Source organism: Schistocerca serialis, chromosome 4, assembly GCF_023864345.2.
Source record: "Schistocerca serialis cubense isolate TAMUIC-IGC-003099 chromosome 4, iqSchSeri2.2, whole genome shotgun sequence".
Taxonomy (NCBI): domain Eukaryota; kingdom Metazoa; phylum Arthropoda; class Insecta; order Orthoptera; family Acrididae; genus Schistocerca; species Schistocerca serialis.
Genome location: NC_064641.1, coordinates 192,957,400 through 192,976,714, shown reverse-complemented (window position 1 = coordinate 192,976,714; position 19,315 = coordinate 192,957,400).

The following is a 19,315-nucleotide window of genomic DNA, read 5'->3' as shown; positions in this document are numbered from 1 at the left end:
TAACAGCACCCATACAATGGATTGCAGGTGGAGATGGTCAGCGGGATAGACCTGGAGGTATGGAGTATTTTCCGTATTTTGGAAGACGAATTGTGACTTGTAAGCAGTCGTGAATAAGTTCCAGTTACGAGACAGTTAACTAACGCAATACCAACTTTTAGATTATTTTCTTGAAAGAAAAACTCCTGACTACACTATGTTTTTTCCTTTGTCTGAGAGCTGGAGTGGGTGGTGGAGGCAGGGGGTAGGGGAGAGGGGGCTCCAGAGCTACAAACTGGATGTTCTAACCAGGTTGTGTGTGTCTGCCCTATCCTTCAACCAATAGGATTCCGTTTCGTTGGTAGCTGCGATGGTACAACTTTACCTACTGTGTTCTAAACTTCTAACTCCTCGATTTAACACACGAGTTATCGATCGAAACAACATCTGATATCCCATTACAATTCTTGCGGTTATTGCTGCATCGTTTCCTTCTTTCTGTTAGCGAATCGCAGTGCACGTTGTACTATCTACAAGGTTCGTACGACTAGTGCTATGTAACTGGGGTGACCATATTTTCTTCGGACAAAAGTGGGACTTTCATACATTTTCTTGGCCAAAAAGTGGGACAATTTTTATTTCTCGTTAAATATCACTTTTAATGCTAACATTTCTTCTTCCTCTGCAAATATAGCCTTCACTGATATTTATGTGTGTGTGTGTGTGTGTGTGTGTGTGTGTGTACAAAACCAAACAAAGAATGGAAAGACAGGAAAGAAGTACATTTCAGGTTTCCAGAAATTTACTTATTAAGAAATGTAACATTTATAACACAGAATGTAGAAAGACATACAGTAACAATCACTACAAAAAAAGTTATTAGTGAACACAAGGAATTTATGGTTTTGTGGATTCCACACTGCAATCATATTTCTTCAAAGATGAAATTTCATTCAGCAACTCAGGTTTGCCTAATAGGTATGAATAGAAGTCAGTACAATTGTATTTACTGAAGTTTAAACAGGTCAGTAAAATACACGTAACGCTCCTCACCGTAAATCTATTCCTCTCATCTGTCCACTGTGACTATAGTAAGCTGAAAACTCTTTCAGCATTTGCATTGTGGCCAGGGAGTGAAAAGAAGTACTGCGATATAATAAGCGATTCTCTGAACTGTTCATTACACTGGCAAGATCTGAAAAACCTACACCGTTTTTCATGTGCCATCAACTGATTCCATTGTTCACTGTCTGTTTCCACTTGTTTTACAAATGACAAGAGGCTGTCATTTACTAGAATGCCCTTTTCATTTAGCCACATTAAAGTATTTTCAACTACATTCTGGTGGTTCTGTGAGAATCATCCATGAGAATACAGAACACTCAGCTATTCCCCGTAACTATGAGGATAAATAGTCTACTGAAGAATCATAAACTGCTATGTCAAATTTCTGAAAAGACTGGTCATCACAATCATTCAGCAGTTTTTTTACACTTAGTGGTACAAAATGTTCATGTTTCCTTGAATTTAGACTTGTCAAAGCTTTCTTTAAGACTGCTAATACTTCACATATGGAATTATTCTGTTTCTCAATGCTCAGAATGGATTGTTGGAAAACACTCATTTGTGAATATACAAAAAGTAAATAACATTCATTTATAGGATCACTGAAAAAACTCTTTAAGATTGCAGGGCACTTTGAGTTAGACTGACAAAAAGTAGATTTCAAAGATTCATACATTTTCAAGATACTTTCTATGGCTGGCAACAATGAAACCCACCTTGTTTTGGAAAAGGAAAGTAAATTTTTGTAATTGACACCAACAAATTCATAGAATTCATTGAGTTCTGCAACACGAATAGAAAAAATATGAGAATGGTTGTACAACTTCATGACAATGCAGTCAATGTAAACAGGTAAAACATCACAAGCACTTTGAAGTGTGTTATGAACAACATGTGCTGGACAACCTATGCCAACAATGTTAGAGTTTTTTAATTTTTCTTTCAGATGTGTGAAAACATTATTAACCTCTTTCTTCATTAACGCCCCAAAATTACAGTTAGTATTGTCTGCACCAAATGCAACACACTTTGAGATGATACTGAATGTGTGTATAACATGAGACAGAAATTGGAAATTGGTTCGGACTTTTCGTTCTGCAATTCATCAAGATCAAGCAATTTCGTCTGCAGTCCACCCTCACTTACAGAAAAATACTGAACTATCACAGGAAAAATTTTCTGATGCCCATTGTTGCTAGCATCAGTAGATGCTGAAAAGTATTTTGCACTGTTTACAGCAGCTATTACCTGTTTCTGGGAATGCGGAGCTATAACGTTGTTGATAATTGCTTCACACTTTGTTCTTCCACACGAAACATTTTCTGGAATCTTAGAATCAGGAAAAATATTTTTGTTTAGTTGAACACTTCAGTCATTAGAACGATAGCTTTGGTGGTGTTTAACAACATGGAATGACAGGGTTCCTTCTGCTGCAGCTACGTTTTTCTGTTCCTGTGTATTTGAAGTTACAAAATATCTCGTCATTTTTTGCGAGGAACCTGCCGATCGAAGATTCTTCCTGTGTTTCTCTGATTCCATATGATGCTTGAGATCTGCAGCACCACCATGAGACACGGATACAGCACAGTTACATACGTTACATTTTGCTGAACAGTCATTGTCTGTAGCAGTGAAGCAAGGAAATTTCCTCTGAAGCTCTTCGGGAAACTTTGATTTTCGTTTCGGCATCGCCACGACGTACTAGCACTTCACGAAACTGATACTGAGTGCTGACAACAATGGCAAGCAAAAGAAAAGAAAATAAGAGTACGCAACAATTACAGTGCTTAAGCTGTACACTATCGGGGGTACCAACGTACGGAATGTCAGTTTCAATTGATAGTTTATAAAATCGACACTCAGAAAATATTTTAACCACTTTGTAAATGTCTGAAAATAATCCTTGAAAATCGGGACAAATTGCTTGTTTAAAAAAAAAAGTCGGGACAAATTTTCGAGCATCAAAAAACGGGTCAGTCGCGATTAATCGGGACGTCACCCAATATGTAACTCTTCGTCACTGCGATCAATTAATTTAACATCATTAGTGCCGTGGTGCTTGAGTAACCCCAAGTTAATGTTTTTGTTTGAGAGTGAAATGGTACGTCTTGTTAGAAATATTGGTGAAAACATTTGTAACGAACATTGACAACAGTTACAAAAAGTTTTGATTTTTCCATACCAGCATTATTTTTTTTTTTAAGTTCTGAAAATTTTTGTAATTTTCAGTTATAACGCTCATTTTGTCAAAAATAAGAGCAACAATAACTACGCTTACATTGTCCTAATTTCAGTTGTAATGTACAGTTTTCTTACGTGTAACTGAGGGAAACAATGCCCATTCAGTGTCTTCTTCAGCACAGAAACGATCTTTCACACATTAAAACAATGTATTCTACGCATGCACAGCACTGGCGTTTAGTTTTCCTGTCTTTGGACGTAAGACGTATTATGTACTCGCTTTGCGATGAGGTTTTTATGCGGACAGTTTCATTGGAACACAGAAAATTTTTAATGTGTATTTGAAAAATTGTGGGAATGAATTAGATGACCTTTCGTTGCATCAGGAAAACTTCGTAAATCACATTTACTGTTGAAAACTGTTTATTGAGTTACCATTTTTGTGGAAATAGTCTCCACTAGTATGGTGGGATTTGTCAAACCCCCAGCGACGGGAAACGCGTCTGTCTTCCTCCGGAAAAGAAGTAAAATGACGGTAACTACAGCAACATTATAACTGTCTATTCTAAGCTGCTGCAGCATGAATATTTAGACTTCGTCCCTTTCAACTTAGGAAATATTATGCACTTGCCACAGAACTGAAGTGTGCAAGTGAAAATTACACGCCATTTAATGAAAACAAAATACATCGAAAGGGGTGTTTGCAACCCAGCACGGTAAGGATGGTTTAAATATATCACTTTCATCGACCAGCATCAAAAACATCGTTGAATTAGGGCTCCGAGTTTCCTTCATTGTACAATTTGAGGCTCAAGATGATGGTGCCATCACGCCATTAGGCACTGCGGGGAGGTGTGCAATTTATTTCAAACCTTGAGATAGATGTTGGTGATCAGGAACTTTAGATAAGTCTAGGACTGCCAGATTCAAAAATAGAAAAGTCGGACTCGGTGTTATATTAAGCCAGACATTTTGCCCTAAAAGCCAGACAGCCTATTTTGAATAGAAACAGTGTCAGCTGGGTATATTCGATGGCTTGATAATAAACAGTTATAGCCAGTTTTTCGCAAGACCAATCTTAAACGTGTTAAATTAAAGCAAAAACAATCGATGTACAGCCTTACAATTTTCCAAATACTATAGCACGTACGTGCTCATTTTTTCTCAGTCTCTGTCTTCGTCCTAAGACAATCTTATGCCACAACGAAGTAAAATTTCTTGATTAAAGAGGTAACTATCTATTCTTCTGGGACGAAAAACGAAATGATGTTCAATAACTTCGGTAATTCAGTTAGTCATAGTATGAGGGAGTAATGAAAAGTAGTGCCACTTAATTTTTTATGTGAAAACTCTTAAGGCTTTTTAAATAAAACAAACCTTATTGACATTCTACATCTTTATGGAACTCATTTGTCCCAACGAAAGACGCCGTCACTGCAGAATGTTTGATTTTTTTGACGGACCCACGAGGTCACCTCTGCTTAGACCGCTTCATCACTATCGAAGTTGTTGTTGTGGTCTTCAGTCCAGAGACTGGTTTGATGCAGCTCTCCATGCTACTCTATCTTGTGCAAGCTTCTTCATCTCCCAGTACCTACTGCAACCTACATCCTTCTGAACCTGCTTAGTGTATTCATCTCTTGTTCTCCCTCTACGATTTGTACCCTCCACGCTGCCCTCTAATACTAAATTAGTGATCCCTCGATGCCTCAGAATATGTCCTACAAACCGATCCCTTCTTCTAGTCCAGATGTGCCACAAATTTCTCTTCTCCCCAATTCTGTTCAATACCTCCTCATTAGTTATGTGATCTACCCATCTAATATTCAGCTTTCCTCTGTAGCACCAGATTTCGAAAGCTTCTATTCTCTTCTTGTCCAAACTATTTATCGTCCACGTTTCACTTCCATACATGGCTACACTGCATACAAATACTTTCAGAAACGACTTCCTGACACTTAAACCTACACTCGATGTTAACAAATTTCTCTTCTTTAGAAACGCTTTCCTTGCCATTGCCAATCTACATTTTATATCCTCTCTACTTCGACCATCATGAGTTATTTTGCTCCCCAAAAAGCAAAACTCATTTACTACTTTAAGCGTCTCATTTCCTGATCTAATTCCCGCAGCATCACCCGATTTAATCCGACTACATTCCATTATCCTCATTTTGCTTTTGTTAATGTTCCTCTTATATCCTCCTTTCAAGACACTGTCCATTCCGTTCAGCTGCTCTTCCAGGTCCTTTGCTGTCTGACAGAACTACAATGTCATCGGCGAACCTCAAAGTTTTTATTTCTTCTCCATGGATTTTAATTCCTACTCCGAATTTTTCTTTTGCTTCCTTTACTGCTTGCTCAATATACAGATTGAATAACATCGGGGAGAGGCTCTCACTCCCTTTCATGCCCCTCGACTCTTCTAACTGCCGTCTGGTAGCTATAGAAATTGTAAATAGCTATTCGCTCCCTATATCTTACCCCTGCCACCTTCAGAATTTGAAAGAGGGTATTCCAATCAACATTGTCAAAAGCTTTCTCTAAGTCTACAAATACGAGAAACGTAGGCTTGCCTTTCCTTAATCTATTTTCTAAGATACGTTGTAGGGTCAGTATTGCCTCACGTGTTCCATCACTTCTACGGAATCCAAACTGATCTTCCCAGAGTTCGGCTTCTACCAGTTTTTCCATTCGTCTGTAAGGAATTCGTGAAAATACCAACACACTATCGAAGTTAAGTCCTAGAAATTATTCTTTAAGTTTTGGAAACGTATAAATATAAGATGGAGGCGATTTAGGGACAGTGTGAAGGATGAGTGATGACAGTAAACCCATGGCACTGGATTGTTGCAGATATCGCAGCACTCGTGTGTGATCTGGCGTTGTTATGCTGAAAGAGAGGCTGCTCCACGTGTGGACGAACGCTTCGAATTCGAAACTCAGTTCTCGCGCACCATCATAGTCATATTACACACCACCATGTCACACGCTACAATTCGGAGTCGTTTAGCGGCAGAAGGCTGCAGATATGTAGATACGAAAATGAAGACGTAGAATGTTAATAACACTGGTTTTATTTGAAAAACTTTAGGAGATAATAATAAATTCGAAGGCATTAAGTTATAGCACGCTCTCGTAAATAACAATTACCTGTAGTTAAGTATTAATATTTTTCATTTTCACCCACTTTATCAAGAACGTTATTTTTCTTGGAAAGCATTTCGGGGAAATCTTGACAATACAATTTTAAATTACGCAATATCAACATAATTTTTGTGATTGTGTTGATTTGCAATTTACTGTGCTCCTTTCTCCACTGGGCGCGGTGAAGGGTAACACCGTTTCGACGTCGGAGTTAAGCCTGGAATTGCAAAGTAATATTCCACCAGTTACAATAATTTCGAAAAAACGTTTTCGATATGCACTTGTGTGGCGGGGCATGGCGGATTGTCGGCTGACCGACAACTGTACTTTGTCGTGCCTGCTCTGCGCGAAGGGAGGTTGTGACATCTCCCGCGTACGTCATTAACTTGGAACGGACCTTTATTCTGTGTTCACTATCTCATCGCTAAAAAGCCGAGCAAAAGCCGCACGGGCCGAACTTGTATACAGCGTGTATGGTCAATGTTCAGCTATATGATACGAACGATCATATGAATCAAAAACATCAAGAAAACATAGGCTCTAAAATGAGAAATATGAAGACTTCTTTATGCTCCCTTTTGTGAAACACATCTCTTTTACTGGACAAGTGCTCATAGCTCTTAATATACCCATTTTAAAGCTCATGTTTACTGGACCTTTTTCCTTCGAGTGGTCGTTCCTGTCATATTCCTGAATACTTACCAGTTTCTCCTGGGACACCCTGTATAGCTGCTCGGACACGACCGTAAAAGGCTGGACATTTCCAGCTAAAGCCGAGCATTTGGCAGCCGTAGTACCGTCATTATTATCAGAGGAAACTACCGTGTATACAGGCTCATCTTCGAGTCAGGTTCATTAACTGCTTTGAATTATGAAGCTTAAACAACTTTATATGAGACTGATGATAAACTGAGAGGTGTTTCTTTGAGTGGGTTGTATTAATGTTTGTCAGCATAGTAGAAGACGCCGTAAGAGACCTCCTCAGAAGAAAAAACAGTTACATCACTGGCTATCCTCTTCTCTCGTTGCTCATGCAGCAAGAGCAATGAAAATTCCTTCAATCGCCAGTTTTTTGACAGTCTCTGAGCTTTGTTAGTAAATGGAAGTCAGACTGAAGAAAAATCAGGACATCACCCCAACATTTGTGGACCTGGAGAGAGCCATTACAATGTTATTTTTAGAAGATTGTATATGAAGTACAGAGATAACAAATAGTATACGACAGTTACAGAACCAAAGTGGGAATGGTGAAACTGGCGGGTCACAGAAAACATGTTCACGTTATAAAGGGTGTAAGACAGGATTTCGGTAGACCATCGCTGTTGATCAGTTTGTTGGCCGAAGAATCAATTAAAAAAAATTAAAGGAAAATTTAGGAAGGGGAATAAAACTCGAAACGGAACAGACAACAAAGATACGGTTAGCAGACAACACAGATATTCTAGCTGGGCTGGACTCGCATTCGGGAGGACGACGGTTCAATCCCGTCTCCGGCCATCCTGATTTAGGTTTTCCGTGATTTCCCTAAATCGTTTCAGGCAAATGCCGGGATGGTTCCTTTGAAAGGGCACGGCCGATTTCCTTCCCAATTCTTCCCTAACCCGAGCTTGCGCTCCGTCTCTAATGACCTCGTTGTCGACGGGACGTTAAACACTAACCACCACCACCATCTAGCTGGGTGTAGGGAAAACAATCGGAAGAAGTAGCATAGGATGTGGCTTAAAGACAAACAAAGCAAAGACAAATATTTCTTTAAACTCAGTACCGCCATTAGACTGTTGTTTATTTACAGTGTTATATTTACACTTACACAATCATTATTTCGGCTTCAATGTGCCGTTATCAAGATTTGTGTCGATAGCAAATGAAGATGGAACACCGAAACCAATGTTTCCTTTATTGGTGCTACTTCTTGATCGCTTCATTTTCAGCTTTCAATTCGTATGAGCAACATTTTTAATGTTCATGTTTGTAAGTAACTTACCTACGTGTGCTTCGTTAGCCTATAAATATGTGCAATAAGGAAGGAAGCAAGGGACGCTATAGTTTATTGTGCATGTCAGCAAAGCGAGCGATAGTGAAATGTCAAAGAAACAGAACTGCACAGAGGTATACCTCCATGCAGAATAGAGCTCTTGTTTTATTAGAGTGCCTGTGCATTTGTCTCACTGTAGTTTACACATCTTCTCACTTTCAAATCTTATCTGTGATGTGTGTGGCCAATAATTACAGTTTACTGGGTAAAAAACGGTTTAATTTTTTAAACATGTTCCAGCATTGTGCAATGCTACAAAAGTGATTAAGGGAATGATCTCAAACACTTGGACCGCGTAAAATGGATGTTTTGCTTTAACATGTATGTAAGTCATTTTTGAGTAATAGTAGCTCGATCTGTGTAGCATGTAGGCCTACTTTCCAACAGTAGCTTACGAGGTGCTATCCAAAATTTTCGGGACTGGTGCTGACATCTGTTAAAACCCTCACCTCTGGACTAATGGTCACCATCACCCTCGAAGTATTTCCCATCCGCACGTACACACCGGTCCTAGCGCTTCTGCCACTGGTGAAACGTTTTCTAGAAGTCCTGTTCGTTGACGGCTTCTATCACCGCCAGCGACGCTTCTTGAGTCCTCTCTAGAGTGTCGAACCGACGGCCTTTCAACTTGAGTTTCAGTTCTGGGAATAACGCGAAGTCGCAATGTGTCAAATCTGGCGAGTACGGAGGGAGGGGTACAACCGTCATGTTTTTTGTCAAAAAGGCCGTGGTGAGCAAGGAGGTGTGACAGCGCGCGTTGTCGTGACGCAGCAGCCAGTTCCCTGGACGCCAAAGTTCGGGCCGTCGTCGCCGCACGTTTTCACGGAGCCGTCGCAAAACGTCACAGTAGTACGCGGAATTCACTGTTTGGTCGGGTGGGACGAATTCTTTGTGCACAATTCCCTTGGTATCAAAGAAAACGATGGTCATGATCTTCACTTTGCTCTTCCCCCGTCTCGCTTTTTTGGGGCTTGGAGGGCCCGGGCTCTTCCACTAGGACGATTGTACGTCTCATGCTCTGTCCCCCAAACACTTGTTGAATCACTGCAAGGGTTTCCGTAGGGCTTTTCCTGAGATTCGCACAGAATTTGATACACACGCGCTTGCATTACGGAAATCACTGTGGACAGACAACTCCTCCCAGCTGAATGCCACTCCGCACACTGACTCATCAGACATGCAGCTGTCGCCACCTAGCGGTACAAAGATCTGCTACTTCTACTTTCCAGATGTCAGCAACAGTCCCGAAAATTTTTGATTCCACATCGTGTTTGATCTTTTCCCGGAATATTTCTCTGTCAGTAACTGCCAGTTTTTCAAAAATAACTAAACACATCACCATTGGTATGTACGTCTACTTTGATCACCTGCTTAGTTTTTCTTTTGAATTTCATTAAGAGGTTTTCAAAGTATAGAAGTCTACACCATGCTTTGTGCTATACCAATAGTCACTTGTTAGTATGTTTCATTTTTCGTATACCATTTGCACGATAAATGGTAAAGATATGGAACAAGTCATTGTATATCGACATGAGACTTTCTTTAATATACCTCTATGCGGATCATTTGTCAGTTTTTACGTTTTTTAGTTGAAGACAGACATCCGTTAATCGGTAATTCCTACCTATCGCCATGTAGACATTGCAGTAATAGACAATCTTCCGCAGAGTGGAAGGAGTTGTCAAAGAGAAACGTTTGCATTTTAGTTTAAAATTTTACTTTTCTGTAGGTCAGGCATTTTATATCAAAGGGTAAGTGATCAAAACTTTTGGTTGCAGCATTGTGAACCCCTGTTTGGGCTACAGACAATCTTAATGTGGTGTAATGAACATAATTTTTTTTCTTCTGGTATTGTAATTACGTACTTTATTGTTCCTTTTGAATTGCAGAGGATTTTTTGCAACAAACTACATGTAAATTTTCAGCCAAAGCGTTATTCAGAAAAGAAGCAAAGCACACACACACATTCATAGAATCATACACACGAAAATCATTCACGCGTGACCGCTGTCTCCGTCTGTTCTATGGGGAATCTTTTTTAAAGAGGGAGGAAATGCAAAAAAAAATAATAATAATTATCGGTGAGAGGATTTTAGGGTATGAGACGTTGCCCCAACAATCAGCGCGGTTACGTAGCTGGGTGTTGTGCTGGGACGAGACAGCTGATACAGCGTGGCTCGTTTGTTGAAGCGTTTGCGATTTGAAGGCAATGAGAAACACAGGAAAGAAGAGAAAGAAAGGACAGTGATTACAATGAGGCAAATCTAAAGTCAAATTACAGAAATAAAACTACTACAATAAAAGTAAACAATCTAATAATAATTCATGTATACAAAAGAAAATATTACTTGATCGGCTCCAGTTACGAATGAAATAGTATTTCTTTAAATTTGAGTTTACGATCGGATCGATTAGTGCAGGCGTAAACAACGCAAGCTGTCATTTTTGATGAAACAACTACGTCTCCACACAATCAAAGCACGCAACACGACACAAACTGGGCACGGGCACGTCAGAATGAGTTCACGAGCAAGTATCACTGCATTTAACTGTGGAGGTATAAATGCTGTGAACTAATGTTTTGGGCTAGTGAATATGACGGACATCAGCTTCAAGTTTGTGACGTAATGACACCACTCTCCCTTTTTAGCTCCATGACCAGAGACGCCGCATTCGACTGAGAAAGGTTCACGCTTCACAACCGTTAGCCGTTCATCTTTAGCGCATTTGTACTTGCTCCGCGGCAGCATCATTCCCGTCATTTTATAGCCACACGTCGTATACGCTACAGATTACAGATGATGTGTCTCTGAGTCAAACATCAATGAACTGGCTGTGTCAAAGACTTTTGCTACAGGTTCAGTTATGGTAATAGTGAGACGAAACAACTAAAATTACTGCTCTAAAGATGAATAACAATACTTAACATTTCCTGTAAAATACATACATCTAGCCTGAAGAGCCAAAGAAACTGGGACACCTGCCTAATATCGTGTAGGGCCCCCGCGAGCACGCAGAAGTGCCGCAACACGGCGTGGCATGGACTCGACTAATGTCTGAAGTGCCGGCCGGGGTGGCCGAGAGGTTCTAGGCGCTACAGTTTGGAACCGCGCGACCGCTACGGTCGCAGGTTCGAATCCTGCCTCGGGCATTTATGTGTGTGATGTCCTTAGGTTAGTTAGGTTTAAGTAGTTCTAAGTTCTAGGGGACTGATGACCTCAGAAGTCATAGTGCTCAGAGCCATTTGAACCATTAGAATGTCTGAAGTAGTGCTGGAGGGAATTGATACCATAAATGTGTAAGAGAACGAGGAGATGGGGATCTCTTCTCAACAACACGTTGCAAGGCAACCCAGATATGCCGAATATTGTTCATATCTGGGGAGTTTGTGGCCAGCAGAAGTGTTTAAACTCAGAAGAGTGTTCCTGGAGCCATTCTGTAGCAATTCTGGACGTGTGGGGTGTCGCATTTTTCTGCTGGAATTGCTTAAGTCCCTCGGAATGCACAATGGACATGAATGGAGACAGATAATGAGACAGGATTTTTACGTACGTGTCAAACGTCAGAGTAGTATCTAGACGTATCCCTCCAACTACACAAGACCCACGCCATTACAGAGCCTCCACCAGCTTCAACAATCCCCTGCTGACATGCAGGGTCCATGGATTCATGAGGTTTTCCCCATACCCGTACTCTTCCATCCACTCGATACAATTCGAAACGAGACTCGTCCGACCAGGCAACATGTTTCCAGTCATCAGCAGTCCAATATCGGTGTTGACGGGCCCAGGCGAGGTCTAAAGCTTTGTCTCGTGCAGTCATCAGGACACACGGGTGGACCTTCGGCTCCGAAAGCTCATATCGATGATGTTTCGTTGGATGGTTCGCACGCTGAACGTTATTGACGGCCCAGAATTGAAACTTGCAGCAATTTGCGGAAGGGTTGACTTCTGTCACGTTGAACGATTCTCTTTAGCCGTCGTTGGTACCGTTTTGTACATCTTTTTCCGATCGCAGCGACGTCGGAGATCTGATGTTCTACCTGATTCCTGGTATTCACGGTACACTCTCGAAATGGTCGTATGGGAAAATTCCCGCTTCATCGCTGCTTCGGAGAAGCTGTGTCCCATCGATCCTGCGCCATGTGAACATCACGTTCAAACTCACTTAAATCTTGGAACTTCCTGGCAGATTAAAACTGTGTGCCCGACCGAGACTCGAACTCGGGACCTTTGCCTTTCGCGGGCAAGTGCTCTACCATCTGAGCTACCGAAGCACGACTCACGCCCGGTTCTCACAGCTTTACTTCTGCCAGTATCTCGTCTCCTACCCTCCAAACTTTACAGAAGCTCTCCTGCGAACCAAGCAGAACTAACACTCCTGAAAGAAAGGATATTGCGGAGACTTGGCTTAGCCAAAGCCTGGGGGATGTTTCCAGTTGTAATCTGCTAGGAAGTTTCATATCAGCACACACTCAGCTGCAGAGTGAAAATCTCATTCTGGAAACATCCCCCAGGCTGTGGCTAAGCCAAGTCTCCGCAATATCCTTTCTTTCAGGAGTGCTAGTTCTGCGTGGTTCGCAGGAGAGCTTCTGTAAAGTTTGGAAGGTAGGAGACGAGATACTGGCAGAAGTAAAGCTGTGAGAACCGGGCGTGAGTCGTGCTTCGGTAGCTCAGATGGTAGAGCACTTGCCTGCGAAAGGCAAAGGTCCCGAGTTCGAGTCTCGGTCCGGCACACAGTTTTAATCTGCCAGGAAGTTTCATATCAGCGCACACTCCGCTGCAGAATGAAAATCTCATTCTGGAAACATCCCCCAGGCTGTGGCTAAGCCAAGTCTCCGCAATATCCTTTCTTTCAGGAGTGGTAGTTCTGCGTGGTTCGCAGGAGAGCTTCTGTAAAGTTTGGAAGGTAGGAGACGAGATACTGGCAGAAGTAAAGCTGTGAGAACCCGGCGTGAGTCGTGCTTCGGTAGCTCAGATGGTAGAGCACTTGCCCGCGAAAGGCAAAGGTCCCGAGTTCGAGTCTCGGTCGGGCACACAGTTTTAATCTGCCAGGAAGTTTCATATCAGCGCACACCCCGCTGCAGAGTGAAAATCTCATTCTGCTCACTTAAATCTTGATAACCTGCCATTGTAGCAGCAGTTATCGATCTGAGAACTCCTCCAGAGACTTCTTCTCGTATAAAGGCGTTGCCGACCGCAGCGCCGTATTCTGTCTCTTTACATATCTCTGTTTTTGAATAAGCATGCCTATACCAGATTCTTTGGTGCTTCAGTGTATGTTATCATATTAAATGTGCCGTATATCTCCATGTACCGGTATTTTTAAAAAAAGCTTTAATTTATTTGGAAAAGTAATAAGAATAGTTATCTTAAAGTTGGTGAATCATTAATTGTTGTCATGGTCATTGAGCTTACTGTGCTGATTTAGTTGCCTTTCATCAGGATTAGAAGATAAGCGATCTGGCTCACTCTAGCGACGATATGGTTCACAGATGGGGACTGCCCAATGGCAGACTGTTATGAACCGACGTCTGGGAACGAGCTGCTGGGCCGTTTGCGTGTTACTGCCCCGAGCGTCCGTAGAAAGTGGCTGAAGGACGGTGAAATCATGAGTAGACGGCAAGGTGTTCGACGTCCACGTCCTATCACAGAACGTGGAGGTCGCAGGCTCGCCCGTTTAAGACAGGATAAGCGGCGATCTCTGGCGCATGTGACGTCAAGAGTACAATACTGGAGAAGGTACGAGTGTTCCGGAACATAGGGTTCAGCGCACGTTGTTGAACGTGGGGCTCCACAGCAGACGACTTCTAGGATCCCACGCTCACCAGACGACATCGTGAGTTATTATTGCTGTACTTTCAGAAGATCATAAGTGTGTACTGTCACAATTATGGCCCAAATTTACTCATGGGATCAATTACTGGGTATGATATCTCGGAAGTGAGCTTTTTTTCTCCTTAAAATACGAGACCAAGTTGGTGATATTCCGTAGAGAGACTGGAAAAAACAGATTGGGTCTGAGACTTCCCAGCAGTCGTTATTCATGCGCACTACTTACGATTAGCCCATAACCGGCGGTAAATGATGGCGGTAGCAAAAGTACTCTTCGACACACGCTGAATCGTAGTTTGCGGAGTATACATTGAGATGTAGAGGACCACTGTGATATGAGCGCTCGTTATGGTTAGGGAACATCGGCAACCTTTGATTACTAGCTACCCACTAAAAAGAAAAAAAATACTTTAAAGTGCACTGAATGAGTCTGTTACTACATATATTATTTACTGCAGACGATTTCTGTTGGCATTCAAGTACAGACGACAGTGCGATAAGGATCCAGTGAGAGGTTGCTCATGAAGTGGTGCAAAGAAGATCGTGGAGCAGCGAAGAAAGTTTAAGGGGTGTTCGTATCGTTGAGTGTATACGGATCAGTTTCCAACCAAACAATATTTGCCTGAGCGTGTTGTGACAACAGCGAACTACAGTGAGAGCTGTTAGACTGTACCATTAGTTTCTGCAGACGGTAGTCAGAATAAAACAAAAACTTGTCCCACATAAAACTGCAACAGTTTGCCATAGGGAGTTTCCCATTCTCGTGTCCTCTAAGAAAGGGACGTTGCATTGAACGTAGAAAGAATAAATTACATGGCGTGTCTTTACGACTAAACAATGTTTCAGTTGTGTTCGAGATAATCATTCATTTTATAAGAGCTACACTTTGTCGAAGCAACCAATCTACTCCATTTTCTCCTCTTTTCATGGCCTCATAATCTTCGCATCTCGTTCTGGTCCTAACATATTTTACGACTGTCCTCTTGGTTGTTTGGCTAATATAATACCTTCAAATATATTTTTGATAAATTCACTGTACGAGCATTACACACATGCTCAAGGTACTGAAATAGTATCATTGTGGAACCATCATAAGCTGTCTGCTGAATTTAATCTTTATTATGTGATACAAGACGTAATTATCATTTGTTGTTCTATTATTTACTGGACAATCATAACTGGTTTACTTTTAAATTTCGTTTTCAGTTCTTATCAACATCGAAGAAGTTAGTGTTTTCAGGTAAATAAGAAACTAGTAAGAAAGGAAAATATTTGTGAGTGCCATAATTTAAAACAGAAACCAGTCAAAAGTATGATTTAATTTCTTTACTTACGTCGAATCATTACCAGTTTCGGATTTATTTTAGATCCATTCTGAGATGGCTCTTACAGATTTTCTTGATTTCTTTCTGGGGTCCCGTTTTGTCGTCGTTTTAGGTTTTGTGCACTGTTGAGTATTTCTATTAGACGACTTCCGTATTTGAGGTATACAGTTTAAAGTTCGCACACTGTGGCACATGCGCTAAGTGAGTGCTAATAAATTCTCGGGAAACTGCTTCAACACACATCTTTCTACATTTTATAGCAGCCCAGCTTCACGTAAGTGGCAAAAACATTGTTCTTGATTTGAACTATAAACCTTATAATTGTTCTATAGCCACAGTTCTCATTATGTCAGCTTTCGACAACATAGAGGATAATATTTTCTTGGCAACTAGTTTCAGTTGACGTGAAGCTCCTTCTTCTCAAAAGTTACACTTACCAGGAGAATTGATTACAGTTATACATCCTATCCAAGCAGTGTCCGTTTTCATACTGTCAGTCACACTGCCATTTTAATAATCACCACTCTCAATTATTACATACAACCATCTCAAATACGAGTATCATGTTCAGTTTTTGCCAAACAGCCATTAGACGGCCGTGCTGTGTGACATTACTGCGATTTTAAGATTTGTAAAAAATGATTATATTGTGAAAGTTTTGGTTGTATGGTTATTTTATCATTTCAGTAAAGTACTAATTCAACTACAATGTCACGAATAGCTTCATTCAGCTGCTGTTAATAAAATGAAAGGAGACTGTTTTATTTGCCATGACAATTTTCGGGTACTTTTGGCCATAAATGTGAATGAAATCGTGAATTTGGTACCTGTGCTGAACCTCCAGAGTATCGATACAACCACGTTCTTTGTATGTTCCTGAGACCTTTGACCTTGGTCAGAGAAGTTAGTTTTACTTTCTCAGAGTAGCACTCAGTGTGTGTTAGTTTGGCAATGTTCTCAGTTTGAAATGGATGGAAGCTTATCAACTGTGTAATGGAGGCAGCATTATCTGAAAAGGATTTTCTTTTAACTTATTCTGAGGTAAAATTCTGTTGAAGCGAGATGATATGAATGGAAGAATGTCAGAAAGGAAGTTTTCTAAGGTAATCTAGTTTTTTTAATATACTGGCAATTGTGTAGTTTCGTATTATTAGAAGATCTTGTATGGTTAAATTTTACTGTAAGAAGTTTTATAGTGAAGCACATGGCTTTTTCTTATAATCCAAATAAATGTCAAGTAAAATTATTAAGAAATATTGTGGTAACTTGTCTAGTTGTGAGGACTTTATGAAAGGGTGTATCGTTACAGTTTAAGGAAGCATAGTTATACTTGGAGTCTATATTGTAATTTATCAGTTGTTAAGTTTAGTTGCACATTTTTCATTCATTGCCTTTACGGATGTGTTTTGTACATTGACATGGCACATCGCGATTTGCGTCATGCGGAAGCATTTTGTGGAAACTGGTGAGATAATGTCTTGTATTGCAAGTGTGGTAAATGAAATTTGGTTTTGGACAGTCAGATCAATATTCTTAATAGTAACAGCTTGCAGAACAGATGAGTGTTTTGGGATCACAGATAGGCCAATGACTATAATTATCCTCAAAATTAATGTCCACCGTAAGGTGCAGTGATTGTCAGAATGTGTTTGTGAAAATATCATATCATTTCAGAGCTTTCAAATCAATAAAAGATTTCAGAAAGTTGCTATCTTGTGAACTTTCAAGCAGTTTGAACACAAAGTCAAATGCGTTAATTTTTATGCCCATTTGCCCTATAATTACAATAAAAATTCTGGTGCAGTTATTAAAGATTAATAATATTCAGGGCCAACATTTTAATCAGTGTCGTTTGTTGAACAGTCAAATAGTATATATAAATTCTATTGAAAACGGATTGCTCTCTCGTAGGCGAATTGTTTCATGTACTGCCTAGCCTGGATTTCGCATCGTGTAACGTGCGCTTCACATATTCCCATTCAAAATTTAACACATTTTTGTTGCCCTGCACTTAGGTTTACGTATTCCCATATCAAAAAAGTTTTTTATACGTTTATCACATTCCGACCAGACCCAGACACACTAGTTTAAGTAAAAGTTTTAACGTTACTTTCAAAAAGGCTGTCAGCGCTGCAAGGGTAGGGGGAAGAAATCTGGCAACAGTGCTGAGTGGAGCAGAACAGCCCCACTACTGTTTGAATCTCCCGCCATGCTATATTTACAGTAACTGGGGTAGGTAGGCATGCTCTGATGTCATAGGGTAGAGTTGAGGGTACTGGTCATTAAAATTTCAACTACATGAAGATCGCTTATTCCCCCAGCGATAAAAGTGCCCCTTAGCTTGTAGTGTGGGCTGCCTATCTACTTTAGCCTTGGCCAGTACCATGACAGCATCACTACACCGGATGGCTTCCACACAATTGGACTGAAGCCTAAAAAGAGGCCCATGTCAGTTGGTCTAAGGAAATAGTCGAAAATTTTGAAAGAAAAACCGCAAAATCCACATACAACATCATAACAGGAGACGTCACTCGGACATATTCGTACGATCTGTCAACTATTTAGGCGCTCCAAGATGAACAGAAAACAACAGTGATTCGTTGGCGCCGGCCGAAGTGGACGTGCTGTTCTAGGCGCTGCAGTCTGGAACCGTGAGACCGCTGCGGTCGCAGGTTCGAAACCTGCCTCGGGCATGGATGTGTGTGATGTCCTTAGGTTAGTTAGGTTTAACTAGTTCTAAGTTCTAGGGGACTAATGACCTCACAAGTTGAGTCCCATAGTGCTCAGAGCCATTTGAAACATTTGATTCGTTGGCAAAACACTTCCAAAAATTAATCCCTGGTTCCTTTGTCACACGGGACATGTCGTGACCTTTGTTTTATAGACTGAATGTACATAAGTTTGTCTGTCACAAGTCGTCGATGAAATAAGGAAGAGCAACAGAAAATACCGCATCATGATAATGGTAACTATCACACAGAAAGTAAAAAAAAAGTTAATTTACGGAGAACAAATCTAATGAGTGTGTCTTTATCCGTCTTCACCTCATTTAACATACGACTTTTTTTGTCCCGTTGTCTCAGACAAAAAAAATACGTGTACAGTGATTTTCATCGCCTCAAAAAGGTATTGAATCCTTCGAAAATTACCTAAGGTACCAGTGCGAAAATGTTTCCAGAATTGGTTCAAGCCCATGGAAAAGTGGCCGGCCGGTGTGGCCGTGCGGTTCTAGGCGCTTCAGTGGAACCGCGTGACCGATACGGTCGCAGGTTCGAATCCTGCCTCGGGCATGGATGTGTGTGATGTCCTTAGGCTAGTTAGGTTTATGTAGATCGAAGTCTAGGGGACTGATGACCACAGATGTTAAGGCCCATAGTGTTCAGAGCCATTTGAACCATTTTGAACCATGGAAAAGTAATACTGAAGACGGATATTTTGACAAACATTTTACACCAAAAGGTGGTTTTCTTTAATATTTTTTGTAATATCAGACTTCAGTAGCACATGTAGGCCAGTCAAAGTCATATGATAGTGAAGTGTGTAACAGCTGACAGCTATTGACTTTGGGTACAGCGATACTGAACGGACGGCGATATTATCTGTACTACGGAATTGACGGTTAGACGTCATGAGAGGCGAACCTGCCAGCATAAAATATGGAGGCGAGTTCGTAGTGTGTTGTCATTAGAGAATCAGGAACAGCAGAACAGATCGCTAAGGAGAACCCATTGACGTGGAATGTGGAGAATT